The following is a 14,904-nucleotide window of genomic DNA, read 5'->3' as shown; positions in this document are numbered from 1 at the left end:
ATACTTTACCCAAAGCCACTGTAGCCTACAGAACATACAGCTTTACCCTCAACTTAAAATTGGTAGTTTAGTTAAAGTTTAGTTACATTTTTGGGTAAAATTACTTAGCCTGCTTTAGCTAAACTACCAAGAAAACAATGAGCTAGCCTACTAAAGGAAAGAGAATTTTTAGTTATCCTAAAGGCCTAAACAAACACTTTAAAAGATAAATGACCTAAGCAGAAAATCATTACCTTTGCACCAGACTTGTTGTGTGAATTATTCTAATTTACTTACTGTTTTACTCTTTGTTACTATAATACAGGATTAGGTCAACTTTTAAAGTGTAGACTGTATATATAAGATGGACATACACCCACCGCCCATTTTGTTAGGTAAAGCTTTTCAACTGCTAGTTTACAAATATCTAATTAACCAATGTGCTCAAGACCTCAAAGTGAGCATTAGAAAATAAAGAAAGGTGATTTAGTCACTTAAAATGTGACGTGATTGTTGGGTAGTTGCACGTTCTCAGCAAGGCTGGAAAATACAGGATTGGAAAAACTGTTCAGGCTGGTGATGGTGTTACAGTGCAACCTGGTATCACGGCAAAGCGTGTAATGGACTTGCTGTTTCCATTTCACACTTTACACACACGTGAAACAGACACACATTTTAGCCGCCTTGCTTAATCATTTCCGGCATGAGGACCCTGGACTGTACTTCATACGTTTTTTGCTCACTACTGACTTCTTGACTTTAAATATATTATATCCCCCTGCTGGTAATGCAATGTCTGCATGTGAAATGGACACGGTGGACCCGCGTGCCTATTACATGTTTTGCAGTGAAACTGAGTTGTGTGATGAGTTGGGGGATATTTTTGTGGCACACTTTGGATCTCTTAGTGTCCATTGAACATCCTTTGAACACAACAGTTTACCCTAGTATTGTTGTTTGCCAGGTCCATCCCTTTATGACCACAGTGTACCCATCTTCCAGCAGGATACTGTACCATGTGCTAAATCTCAAATCATTTTAAACTTTCTTAAACATGTGACTAGATGTGTAGTTGACAAATTTGCAACAACTGTGTGATGCTATCAAGGCAGTACAGACTAAAATCTCTGAGGAATACCTTTTTGAATTTGTGACAAGAAGAACTGTTCTGAAGGAAAAATGGATTCAACACACTACAAACAAGACATACTTAATGCAGTGGCTGGTGTGACTATACAACTTCCAAGTCTGAGAAAGTAAGCCAATGAAAATTTGCCCTAAACCTGCGTTCTTGGTGCAGTAATGGCCAGTGGTAGTGAGAGTGGGCAGTGGGCAATTTCTCTGGCTGTTTAAAGATATTCAGTTGTATAGACATCACTGGGAAAATGAACCTCAGCTGCCTTAATCTGTTACCTCAGTAAAAATGTTCTTAATGAGAATAAGAGCTCAATCAGTAGCTGCAAGTCATATTAAATAGAAAATGACTGGTGCTATTTTGTAAATATATGGCACCCATTACCGTTAAATAGGAGGATATTACAGGGGACACCTTACCATGTAACCATGTGATTAATGAGCTGCTCACTACAAGGGATGTTGAAACTCATATGCCAAGCTTTATAATGGGCACTTTCATCCTTTGTATAGGTCTTTATAATACTATACTTTAGTTGGAATGTATTTTTAGCATAGTCATAGAATTACCTTTAATTATCAACATAAAATAAAATTCCCAATTATGTTTTCATCTTCCTTTGTAGCATGTAAAACTTTTTGATTTGTAAAGGATTCCTAAAAGTGGTACTTCTCACAGTAACACTGCAGTTTTCCATAAAGGTTTTTTAAGTATAGAGGACAGAGTTCCGAAAGATGTGTTTGCTTTTACCCATAGTGGAAGTCTCTGTTTACCATAATGGAATTTTGTTGTCTTGTTTATTGATGTCCTTTATTCAGACAAGTCCTTTTACATTCATTGCTTAATGGTAAGAAAGAACTGGGATTAGATTAAAAAAAAAATATATATATATATATATATATATATTAGGGGTGCAACGATACACAAAATTCACGGTTCGGTTCGATATTTTTTCAATACAAAAAAATGTTCATGCCTTTTTAATTTATCATTTATTAAAATTATAAATATATATATTTTAACTCAAAAGTACAGTTTTTAAATTTAATGTTGCTGAAACAACAAAATAAAAAAATAAATCTATCTGATCGAGAAATCACTCGTCTTTGGAAAAGAGAGTTTATTACAGAGAAATGGCTCTTTCCAAAATAAAAGCTATACTATACGCTTCTTCTGGGCTATATTCTCAGCAGTATATTAAACATATCAGGTCCCCATAAGGAGAATCATGTGCTAATGGCTGTCTAAATGACTCAGATACATATGCATACCAAACCGAAAGCACTGTATCAAACGGTTCAATATCGATACGAGTATCGTTGCACCCCAAATATATATATATATATATATATATATATATATATATATACAGTATATACGATATATCCTGCGCAATATCGTAGCTTTTCTTCTGGACAGAGGTCTCGGATGTTGTTCCTGGGATCTGCTGGAGCCACTCAACTAGCTTGGGAGTCGCTGCACCTAGTGCTTCGATTACCACTGGGACCACTGTTACCTTCACCCTCAACATCTTCTCAAACTCTTCTCTGAGCCCTTGGTACTTGTCAAGCTTCTTGTGTTCCTTCTTCCTGATGTTACTGCCATCTACGGCCATCTTCTTCTGTTTGTCTACCACCACTCTGTCCGGCTGGTTAGCCATCACCATTTTGTCCCTCTGTATCTGGAAGTCCCATGGGATCTTAGCTCGGCCATTCTCCACCACCCTAGAGGGTATTGCCGTTATGTGCTGCAATGTCTCAGGGGCATCTTTATACAGCCTGCACCTGGAGTCTTGCTGGTGTAATAGACCCCAGCCTCTATGGATTTTGTGGTCAGAGCTTGTTCTTGTGCTCCCATGATTAGTGCCTCTGTGCTGTCTTTGAGTTCAGGGTTTCTGAAGCCATTTTCCTGATGTTTTGGTGTATTCAACTTAAAAATCTGTATGCATTTTCTTTCTTTCTTTCATTTTTTTCCCATTAATTTGTATTCAGTGCTGGCAGTGGAAGCCTCTGAAACATGGCTTTTGAGCGTATTCACTTTGAAATTTCCAGGTTGTAAGCATTTTTTTCAGATGTATCTAGCAGCTCATCAACACAGTGTCAGTTCTCTCTGGCTGCAAATTCAAAACAGTAAACATTGAGTCAGTGTTGTGGCATATATATTCTCCAAGGGGCGGAAACCAAAATAAAAAGAGTGTATTTTACTCATCAAACAGAGTTATGGCTATGCCCTTCTTTATCTGACCCGACAGCTACCAACCAGAGGGAGGAGAGGTTGCTAAAAGTAAACAAACACTCAAGTACATATAGGCACAAAAAGAAAAAAAATGCACACATATACAGAGTCTCAGCATATTGAGCTACACATACAGATGACTGATGCATGCTTATACAGCATAGGCATGCTCACACACATGCAGTTGTGCATAAGCTCATAGAAATCACCTAACTGATATATTTTCTCAACTGCTTCACCAATTCCGTTTAGCTGATTGGGTGGAACATCCAAATACGTCCGATTGAGCAAGTGAGCCAAACACAGCTAATAAAGCAGATGTGTCACCAGAGTGCCAGCACCAAATCTGTCATAGAAACTGTATTGCTAAGAAGAAAGGGGAGCTCACCCATGAAATTGTTCATAATGCGTCCATGATTGCCATTTGCCATAGTATTGACTGTGACAATGTGGCAGTCATCTATAAACCCTGCGCCTTATATTGATCATCATTGCTGGAAAGATGATCCCTGCTCTGTTCCAGTGAGGTGATGCGTATTCTGGGTAGACACTGTGCCAAAGTGACATACATGGGTTTGATATTACCGCAGATATTAAATTCCTGAGGTGGATTTTGATAGCAGGTGATGGGATGTATACTTGCCTAAATTTAGTTTTTATTATTTTTTTCTATTGGGTAATGCTAAAGAAGCCCAGTGAGAGGATACTCCTATCCATTTACATTGCTCTGAAGAAAATGGCAAAATTCTCTACAAACCTGGATAGATAGCCCTTCCTGTCAAAGTAATTTTTCAGTGGGCCTTTTCTGGTTCAGTTCTGCTTAGACTTTCAAGATATCAATAACTGCTTATGAATGTATTTTCATCAGCGTCTCTGTGAAAGTGGACATATATTTTATAAGAGAAATCTTGGAAGCTTGGAAAATGAAAAGAAACGTTAGGTTTATAGGCAGTCTTTTACAACGGCTTCTCATGAATAATCACTAGAACACCTATGTTTATGCCACAGTGTCTTTGTACACTTATATATTTTGTCATCCTTAAAGATTATGCATTATTTCTGACTTTTTATCATTTCTAAAGTGCATTGTTTGTATGCATAAAAGCAGAATAGACAAGGTTTAAAACATGAATGGATCCCTGCCACAGACATTCAAATATAAAATTACATTTTCCTTCCTACACAGACTGATTGTGCAGTTTTTAAATACAGTTCTAGATTTTGTGATGGCCAAACCCATGGCCACACTCTAAAATCGGTAACTCTTGTATTTTCATTCCTTTGTTTGAACACAATAACACACTTTAGTTTCCAAGAACTTTATTGATTGGTTTGGATACATTTGTTCTATTTGTAAGCGCACACATTTAGTTTACTTATGTATTCATACCACTTCATTACTTTGATTTTTGACTAACCTTTGTCTTTTATTTCTTACCTGCCATTATCCCTGGGAGTTGCTGGACAAAAGATGGCAGCCAGGGTTTGAAACCACTAAATGCAAAGCGGGATAATTGGACTGCACCACCACTTCTTGCTGAAAGGGAGAATGTGTGTTTTCTTTAATTTAAAAACAAAGTATTTGTACTTAGTTAAATATTGAGTTTAGGGTTTAGTGGTTTTTGATTTTCTTCTTTGGTGTTTAGTTTATTAACAAACCAAACTACACTGCATTGTTTGTTGTTTACAATTGTGTTTTGTTTAGTTACCCCTTGTGTGTCATTTCATGTTTATGTCAGTTATGTTTATTTGGGCAGTCATTTGGTTTGTTAAGTTTGCAGTCTTTGCCTGAGTTGAGATGAGTTTGACTTATTTTATGAGCTCAAAATTTATTACTTTTTTAAATACAAATTTTTTGGGTTACATAAATGGAAACCCTATTTTTCTAATAATCCCTTCTATAATCCATTCCCTCCTCCGAACTGCGTCCACAACAATGCAATGATAATGACTCTGATTTTTTTTTTCTTTTCCTGAAACGATATGTCCGTGAGTAAGAAGGTTCTAGGAAAATACCATTTTCCGTGAATTCAGGAAAAAATTACCTTAGTTTAAGTTTAGTTACATTTTTGGGTAAAATTACTTAGCCTGCTTTAGCTAAACTACCAAGAAAACAATGAGCTAGCCTACTAAAGGAAAGAGAATTTTTAGTTATCCTAAAGGCCTAAACAAACACTTTAAAAGATAAATGACCTAAGCAGAAAATCATTACCTTTGCACCAGACTTGTTGTGTGAATTATTCTAATTTACTTACTGTGTTACTCTTTGTTAATATAATACAGGATTTGGTCAACTTTTAAAGTGTAGACTGTATATATAAGATGGACATACACCCACCGCCCATTTTGTTAGGTAAAGCTTTTCAACTGCTAGTTTACAAATATCTAATTAACCAATGTGCTCAAGACCTCAAAGTGAGCATTAGAAAATAAAGAAAGTTGATTTTGTCACTTAAACTGTGACGTGGCTGTTGGGTAGTTGCACGTTCTCAACAAGGCTGGAAAATACAGGATTGGAAAAACTGTTCAGGCTGGTGATGGTGTTACAGTGCAACCTGGTATCACGGCAAAGCGTGTAATGGACTCGCTGTGTCCATTTCAAACTTTACACACACGTGAAACAGAACACATGCAGAAGTTGCAGCAATAACAGACTACATTTCATAATGTAACATATTAGTGTAATGTAATAATTTCATTACAGTTACAGTTATGTCGTCAGTCGTCACTTGTGTTGCAAATGTTTTGGGCCCCAAATGGATAGAAAGAAAAAAAATCATCAAACAAACATGTTGTTTTTTTCTTCCTGCAATCAGCTTGTTTCAATTTATGTGTGGGAGGATGGAAATGGTGGAGCGGTATTTTAATACATTTTGAGGAGTTGTGGTATGGACATTTCTTTTAGTTTTATTGCACAAAGTGATGATGAAGTGGAAACTGCATCCGGGACAGAAAGAGCCGCATTAAACAGAACTTTGGCTCTTTGCAAGCATCTATACAGACAGCATGCTAGCATAAAGCTGGCCAAAAACCCAGAGGGATGTTAAAGTTGATTATTTGCTGACGCCAGCCTAGCAGCCAGACCCTGATTTTCAACAGGTAACAAAAGCTGTGATGAGCAGTCAGACTTATAGCCTCAATTTCTACCTGTTTATGTTTGTAAAATGAAGATGACATGTATGTCCTAGGATAGGGATTTGTGTTAGTGTCTGGAACTGTAGCCTATAGGTTTATGTCATAAGAAAGCCAGTCTTGCTCACACTAACAAGTTAAAAATGTGGCATGCAAAATATGAATTAACCTTAACCATTCTTTGCCGTCCTTTTCTCAGATTTTACATATCTCCACCTTCTTGTCATAGTATCTTTCCCCCTCAGTTTTCTCAACATGTCAACTGCTGTTACCAGCAGAAGTTGTCATTTAAGCTATTGTTTCATTGCCGCCTGGTATCATGGAAAATTCATATGTGTCATGCTCCAATTTCCTGAAGTCATTTTAGGTGTTGTAAGACTGGTTTTCCTATTTCACATGTCATTTTACCCCATGAAGTCTGAAAAATGGCCACTAAGCCCAGTTATTATTCCTGTAATTAACAGTTTTATTTGTTAAAATATCCCCAAAGCAGCATGCTGTCTTTATGCATCTCCATGATAGTACAAGATCATTGAGTAGTCATTCAGAGCCTGTGTTTTCTGCTAAGAATTTATTTAAATTAAAGACCAGTAGTTTAAAATATCACTTCATGTTTAGATTTGTCAATCTGCTTAATAGTAATCATACTGCATTTGCAGTGCTAAGTAAAATTACAAGCAAAAGCACAGTACACTGAAAAAAGTGATATTGTCTCCTTTTAAATATAGCATATTATATTTTGGTATATCTTTTCAATTCAAATGAGTAATTCCTGTCTACATATATAATTCGAGTAACTCCAGAATACATTCCCTGCGTTTTAATCCAATTAATTTTAGTTAATTAAATGTAGCTCAAAATGCTTAAGTATGTTTTTCATAGCCTCCTGCTGGGCCATTTTGCGCATGCGTTAGGACAGGCCACCATTTTGCACGCGGACTAAAGAAGCGGACTCTTTGTGTGCTGCAAGCGGGCTCAAGTTAATCGCACAACTTCATATAAAGGTGGTCTAGCTTCGGTAAGTAAACCTTTTACGGTCGTTTTTGTTTTATTTTTTTACCTCAGTCAAAGCATGTTGACTCTTTAAGACGTGTGCACATGGAGAAAGAAGTCTAAGTAGTTGTACACCTCTGAACTTTGTCATGAATTTGACTTAAGCTAGCTATGTGCTCTATTAGCTACTGCTCTATTAAAAGAGTAATTGTATTGATGCGTTAAAATGTCATATGTTTTTAGCTTAGTTCTTGTGGCACACTTTGTACTAACAAATTATGGAACGAGGCAATTTCTCTGTAGTTAGCTGTAAAGTTCACTGTACAGTCGCCTGCAGTTTTAAGTTGAGAAATCGTCCCTCCCGCCACAACATTGGCATTAAGGAATAGTCGGGCGGGGGAGGGGGCTTCTGAACGCACCTGCACAGTCAGGGGTGCAGTAGGAAATAAGTAGGATTGGCGTTGCACAACGTCTTTTGTGCAGAAAAAAATAATGGTTGTAAACTGTGGAGGAGAATAACTCAGTGGTTGCCAAAAATGTGAGATCAAAAGGCACTGAGAGTGATGTTTGTCAGAACTGAAATGAACTCAGAAAAGAAGTTGCTTCACTTGATAGAGCTGTTGAGTGCAAGACCTGTCAGCGGTCTGGTTTAGCATTTAAAGCCTCGCTACGTGCTTCCAAACCGCTGCATTTAATCTCAGAGAAAACTAACACAGAGAAGTAAAGCAAGTGTGTAAGTTCATCTCTTTATGTTTGCATAGTATTTCCATGTTGAGCTTAACAACCGATGTATGGAGCCACAGCTGGACTGGCTGTCGGAGTTTTGTATTGTGGGGGAAAGGAAGCGATTTGTTTTATACTTCAGCTAGAATGAAAAAAGACACAAAGCTGGAGTTATTCGGTGTCTTCATGCTGAACAGCTAAAACCTCTTCCCTCATTCTCCCCCCTCCCTCTCCTGTTGCTACTTCAATCATGAAACTGATCGATTATCAGGTGATCGGCTTTTCTGTCGCTAGTCTCTCTCATTTGTTAGTCACCCAGTTTGCGCTAGAAAGAGGAAAACGGCAGATAAACAACAGCAGCACGTTTAAGCTTGATAAGCTGTTGCTAGAATTTTTTTAATATTACTTCTAGTATCCGCTTATGTTTTCTGGAGCCACAGCCGTAATAGCTGCTGGTCATGATAGTTTGGATATGTGGTGAGAAGGAAACATGAAGGTGAAACCAGGAGAAGTTTTTACTGAATCATTAGAGCTGAACAGGTAATGAAGAAACAGGTTTACATTTTAGGTCACATGAATTAGTTGAAGGGAAGTTATGAACTGTTTCTGAGAGACAAATAACTCCAGGATCCTTTTTTAGGTAGCTGACAGCTGGTAACTGTGCAGGGGCGGATCTAGCAAAGTTTTGCCAGGGGCCAGGTAGGGCATTAACAGGGAAAGGGAGACACAAAGACATAATTTTCTTTCTTATTCTCATTTAAAATGTCTAGCTTTTAATAAATAATTATTCTAAATCTTACTACCAAAGTGGTGATCTGGTTAAATGTATAGAGATCCATTATTGTATGTAGTAAATATTAAGTCTAATATATGCCCTAGTAATAGTAGTACATATAGCACTTTTTCCTTTGGGAAGGTACGCTGTCTGCGCTGTCTGCAACTGTATTGAAGAAAAATGTTGAATCAAATTATTATAGAAAAATAATTGATTTCTGTGCATTAAAGTAGATTACGTCAATTAAGCATTATCAGGCGGAGGGTGCGGGGTGGTTTCCTAATATTTTTGCTGGGAGTTGGCAGTCCTATTAGTTAGTTTAATATTTCTATGTACTGTTTAGAATACCTGAATAAGGAGGATGGTGTAAGTTTTTTAGGTTGATCAGTATTGCTGAAGTATAAAATATTTTGGGTGCAGTGTATTTTTTGCATACAGGTATAACAGAATAGCTTTAATGTTTTGTTTTTAAAACTGAGTATGAACTTATACAAAATGCAGCAAAATATTTATAAAAACAGTTTTATTTATTATAAAATACACTATATCGGATTCATATCGGCATCGGCAGATAATCAAATTTATGATATCGGTATCGGACATAAAAAAGTGGTATCGTGCCATCTGTAGTTTGCACAGAGGCACAAGTAAGATTTGTTTTGTTACAAGGGAGTATCATGAAGTAATGCACTAATGGCTTGGAAACGGTAATTGTTTGTCTTTCTAAAGTTTTTTTTTATTTTTATTTGTCTTCCTTTTCTGGCAGATTTTCTTCCCCTTATGCGTTACTGTTTATTCAAGAAGATGGTGTTATTTTGGTAAGTACATGCAAATTCCTTACATATTTATCACAACAGTATTTGTCACAGTATTGCAGGGACAAGTTTATCTATCTCATCTTAAGGGTTCTTGTGATTATTAATATTGATATTAATTAATATCAATTAATATATATGATTAAATTTCTTTTATCCAGGACAAAAGAAAAAAAAAACTTGCGAAAGTGAAATGAAAAACAGGAATTTAGTTCTTGTGAGTTAAGAGGATGCAGAGCATAGGGTTAGATGGAGGTGGATCATTCACTGTGGTGATCCCTGAAGGAAACAGCCAAGAGAAAAAGGATCAGATTGCAAAAAAAAATGTGGTTTGTTTGCATACATGAGTCTTTACGGTACCCACAGGACTCCTGAAGTATAAGTACTCTGAAGTTTGCAGAGCAATTTCAGAGATGTTTGGGGCTTACATGGCAAGCATGTTTTTAGTTGCACATCTAAATTTTCTCTGCTCTCTGTTGCTGATGGCAGAGTTCTGCCCCGCTGACCTCACAGGTGAGACACTCCCACCAGTGGACAAAGAGCACAGGAAAATGTGTTGCCAACCACCTGAAACAGACAAATATCTGCTTTTTAAAACCCTTTAAACCCGTTAAATGGACTGATGCCATTCATTTCTTCTTTGATTAACAGTAGTAACATCCTTCATGCACTGTATACTAACCCATATGATAATCATGCTTTATGAAGTGATGGCAATTGCATTGTAGCATTTAATGAAGAAATAACAAAATAATCATACCAATGATTAAGCACCAGTCTTCTTTTTCTCTCTCTCTCTCTGTGTGTGTGTGTGTGTGTGTGTGTGTGTGTGTGTGTGTGTGTGTGTGTGTGTGTGTGTGTGTGTGTGTGTGTGTGTGTGTGTGTGTGTGTGTGAGATACAGGTAAATGCTGAATTCCAGTGTATTACAACACTTCAACTGGAGATGACCTTCGCGGCACAGTTAGACAGAATTACACCTCAGTTGATGACAGTTTTCCAGAAGAAGGGCGGTGTTTCTGGGCAGAAACTTGCCCACCACTTGCAGATCATGCAAGAGGTAAATCTGAATATTGCAAATTCTATTTGGATTTCTTTTGTCTTAAGTGGCAGGTCACTGGTGAGTCCAATAAGCCGTTTTAGGTGACCAGCCAAGCAATCTAAATTTTGAAATTTCATATATAAATTTTATTTACTATGTTTGAACTGACATATGATAAAATTTACTTATTGCGAATGTCAGACATTGTTCTTTTTTCCAAATTGGTTTAATCAGCAACTCTCTTTAAACAGGCTGAAAGTGATGTTAAAGTGAAAAGGGAAGCAGTTCTCAGGGCACTTTGCCTCTACCTTGGTGAAGAGGACGGAAGCCTTATTCGGGAGTTCTTTGGGCATTTATGTCATCAACAGGGAGGATGGACAAAATGGACATTATGATGACATTGGAATATTTGTTGAAGGGGAGATAGTCATGGACAACATTGGATCTCCGGCCCAAGCTTGTGCATTGATGCTTGGAGTAATCTATGCACTAAACCTAGCCTTCCCCAAGGAATTGAAGGACTATTATGAATTCATTTAGAAAGTGTTGATGGGATTCGATGGGGAAAAGCTCTCCCCCAAAGTCTTTGGGCTGAAGAACAAAATTGCTACTGGATAGGAAGATTTCTAAAATAACACATCAAGAGAATGCTGTTATGTAAATTACCAATGACTGGTGCTCTTGTGAATAGGAGTGAAACTCTTGTACAACCATCATTTGTTCTGTGTTATGTTTCGATTGAACATTTTAACTTTCAATAATGAATGTTTCACGTGTGGTACATTTGAGTAGCTTGAAGAGCAACTTTGTAATTATTCAGTTATAGCTACTGCCCTGCGTATAATCAGTGTTAACTCAACCGGATAAAAAAAAAAAAAAAAAAAAACCATTCATGATTACCACACTGCAGCACACTGGTAACACTTTAAAGACTATTAATTGTTTTGAAGCGAGTATGTTAGGTCAGAAAATATGTAAAACATTCAGAATCTTCAAGGAAGGACTAGAATGGAAAGACAGTGGTCAATAAGCAGTAAGGAAAACACAAGTTTAATTTTAAGTCTAATTACCTTATTAAAATGCAATTTCTAAATATGGATCGCAGAACAGCAAGTCTGAAACTGGTTAGTTTGTGGATGCATCAGTTTCTAATTGTGATACATTATACTGCTGGTAGTGTTTTATTCTTTTATGTAAGGAGTTTTTTTTTCTTTCTTTTATAGAGGAAGAGAAACATTGGTTAACATTTCTCTTGTCTGTTGTTTCTGTTTTGTTTGAATACAGCTTTTTAAAGCTACTAGTTCATAGGCAAAAGTTTTGTAATTTGTATTATACAAATTGCAGCAATTTCCCTTAGAGATGTGGATTCTTATTCTGTTTGCAACAAATTTTGCATTAATAAATGATGTGAAAGAATGTTGTAGTTTTCATTATTGACGTTTTTAAAAACTACAAATCAGGGTAAGCAATATTTTTTAAGTAAACTTAACTTAATTGAAATAGAGAGAAATTAACAATTTGATTGATTTGAATATAAGTTTGGGACATAAGTGTAAAGGAAACAAATTATTCTGGTACATTTAACACGACCTTAGTTGGACTTACTAATAATATTTGACTAAGACGTATCCACAACAGTTAAGTTAAAGTAGCTTAAAAATATATGTTGGTTTTACTCGCTTAAATTAAATTCAGTGTACTTAAAAAATATTTCTGGATTCAAACAAATTTATTTCGTGCAACCACTTGTCATAAAAAAATGGAGTAAATTGAACAAAACATTTTTTTCAGTGTAGCTGCGTGAACGGCCAATTTAAATAGCGGATGCGTGAAAACCCATAAGAGCAGCACACTGTAGAGCATAACTTTCTTTTCACTACATTTAACTGTGCAGTAATGCAAGTGGTTGTAGCCCCAATTACATATTTCTACAGCTATACTGCATGCAGACTAGTGTAGAGCACTTCCACATCGAAGTAGTTCATGTTAGCACATGGGAAACAAGAGGTTTGTTTCCATAACACTTTGTGAGGCTGAGTCTCTTTTAATATTTCATTTAGATTACACTAGTGGCGAGAGTAGCTTACACACAGGGGAAGATTACCCAGTCTCTTCTCTCCTCTCTCTTGTGTCCTCCTCTCCTTTCAGCTCACTCCATGTAGATTGGCTTTTACTTTGGCCAAGGCTATGTGCTGCGCCAACCAACTCAGAGGGAGCTGGCATTGAATATGAATACACTCTGGAGTCCCATTGACAAGTCTCTTTAGTTATCATTGGGCAAACAGGACACAGAGGGAGCAAGAGGCTCTTGACCCTGATGATTTGAGTCAGTTTCCCATCCACACCAAAATGGCTTCCAAGCAACTGTTGTCTTCTCATGGCGCTGGTCCAGAGAATGACATCACCAGACTGTGACAGACAAGGACTTAACAGACAGATGGTCATTAGATCTAATAATTAGTGATGGGCAGATGAAGCCCCATGAAGCACTGAAGCTTTTCATCCAATTGGTTCACCCCAACGCGAAGCTTCATGAAGCTTCATTTGCTCTAGCAGGACACCTACTGGACGTAAAAATAATAGCTGGCATGAATTTGAAGAGTGTGGCATTTTGCACACAGCCTGTAAATGTCAACAACAAAAGGAGTGTGTAAAACATGTATATTGTAGTGATGGCAGTATACTGTGTATATTTATAGTGGCAGTATGGGAAATGATTATTTGGAAATGCTTGAAATGGAAATGATCATTTACTGTGAGGTGAGGTGTGGTTGGGGTGTGGACAGTAGTTGTGCTTTTGTAACGTTGAGGTATGGACAGCTACACACTGAGGCTTTGAGCCTCAGTCCTGCCTGTTCACATTTTATTCTGTAAAAACTAAATTTTCACTGCTTTTACGACCTTTTTAGTGGGGAGAACATAGCTAGGATTTAATGATTTAACAAGTCTTTTGAATCCTTTGTCCTCCACAATGCTAAATGGCTGTGAGTCCTCAATCACCATGCTGACCAGGTCTTCATCTATTTGAGATTGTTCTCCTGAGGAAAGACAATAAAGACAAAGCACAAATATAAATATCACACACGTAACTTATTACAGTTGTATAATATTGTTATATCATTTAGTAACATTACTGCATCCTATATTATCATTGCATTTGATGGCTCACCTGGTCTTGCTCCACAATCGGTGTTCCCCTTATTCTCATGCAAAGCTCTGTAGTGCCTAAGCATGGATGAGGTGTTGTTGTTATATCCCAGCTCCCTGGCACATAGCAAACACTTCACCTTGTACAAAAGTAAAGACAGCTTAACATAAATTGTATTGCACCATCAGTATCATGAAAATACATCTTCTGTAGAAATTTACATACCTTGTTGGGAGGAATAAGATCAAAATGTTCCCTCACAGGGGAGGACATCCTCCTCTTCTTAGCTGGCTCCATTCTCTCCAGACTTTCTCTCCTCACTCTCATAAACCTCCAAACGGTCTCCAAACTCACACTAACCGCAACTCTCCATCAAACACCCACATTTTGAATGAAGTCTGAGGGTTTATATCGCTGTCATAGCTCGCGGCAAAGTTCGAACCACTTCATGAACCAGTCACGTGGTACAGCCGGGCAGCGAGGCTTCGGACGTCATCATTTTCAGCTCCTCCCATAAATGAAGCAAGCCTCGATACGCGCTTCGCGGAAACGCCCCCTCCATTACTCGACACACGCTCCGAAGCCTCGATACAGAACGTCCCATCACTACTAATAATGAATATCTGCAGGTTTCAGCCCAGACAAATGTGGGCCGATGGGCAATGATCATTATCAGTCAAGGACACTTTTACTGACAACAGGATAATTCATCTCTAGAAAGCCTCAAAATCCCCAGGTGTGTCGAGTGACGCAGTTCACAAAGATACTTTCTCCTTCAAGATATGCCATACCAACTCTACGAAGGTTATGCTTCTCCACATGGCCTGTAACCTCCTTTTACACTCCAGCTATGGTTTTGAAGAGCAAATCACAATTGAGACATTCTCACCAGAAACATTGCATCTCATCATGAATCTATTTATATGCCA

General features: G+C 37.5%; 1 long non-coding RNA gene across 1 annotated transcript; it reads left to right on the top strand.

Moving 5' to 3' along the window:
• The first annotated feature begins 10,642 nt into the window (after nt 1–10,642).
• LOC113021979 (uncharacterized) lies at nt 10,643–11,713 on the top strand. The gene is made up of 2 exons (XR_003272386.1): nt 10,643–10,845; nt 11,079–11,713. It is a non-coding gene; the product is annotated as an uncharacterized LOC113021979 (long non-coding RNA).
• Nucleotides 11,714–14,904: the final 3,191 nt, after the last annotated feature.

The sequence above is a fragment of the Astatotilapia calliptera genome, chromosome 5 (assembly GCF_900246225.1).
Source record: "Astatotilapia calliptera chromosome 5, fAstCal1.2, whole genome shotgun sequence".
NCBI classification, from domain to species: Eukaryota; Metazoa; Chordata; class Actinopteri; order Cichliformes; family Cichlidae; genus Astatotilapia; species Astatotilapia calliptera.
This window is presented reverse-complemented; position numbering and strand designations above follow the sequence as displayed.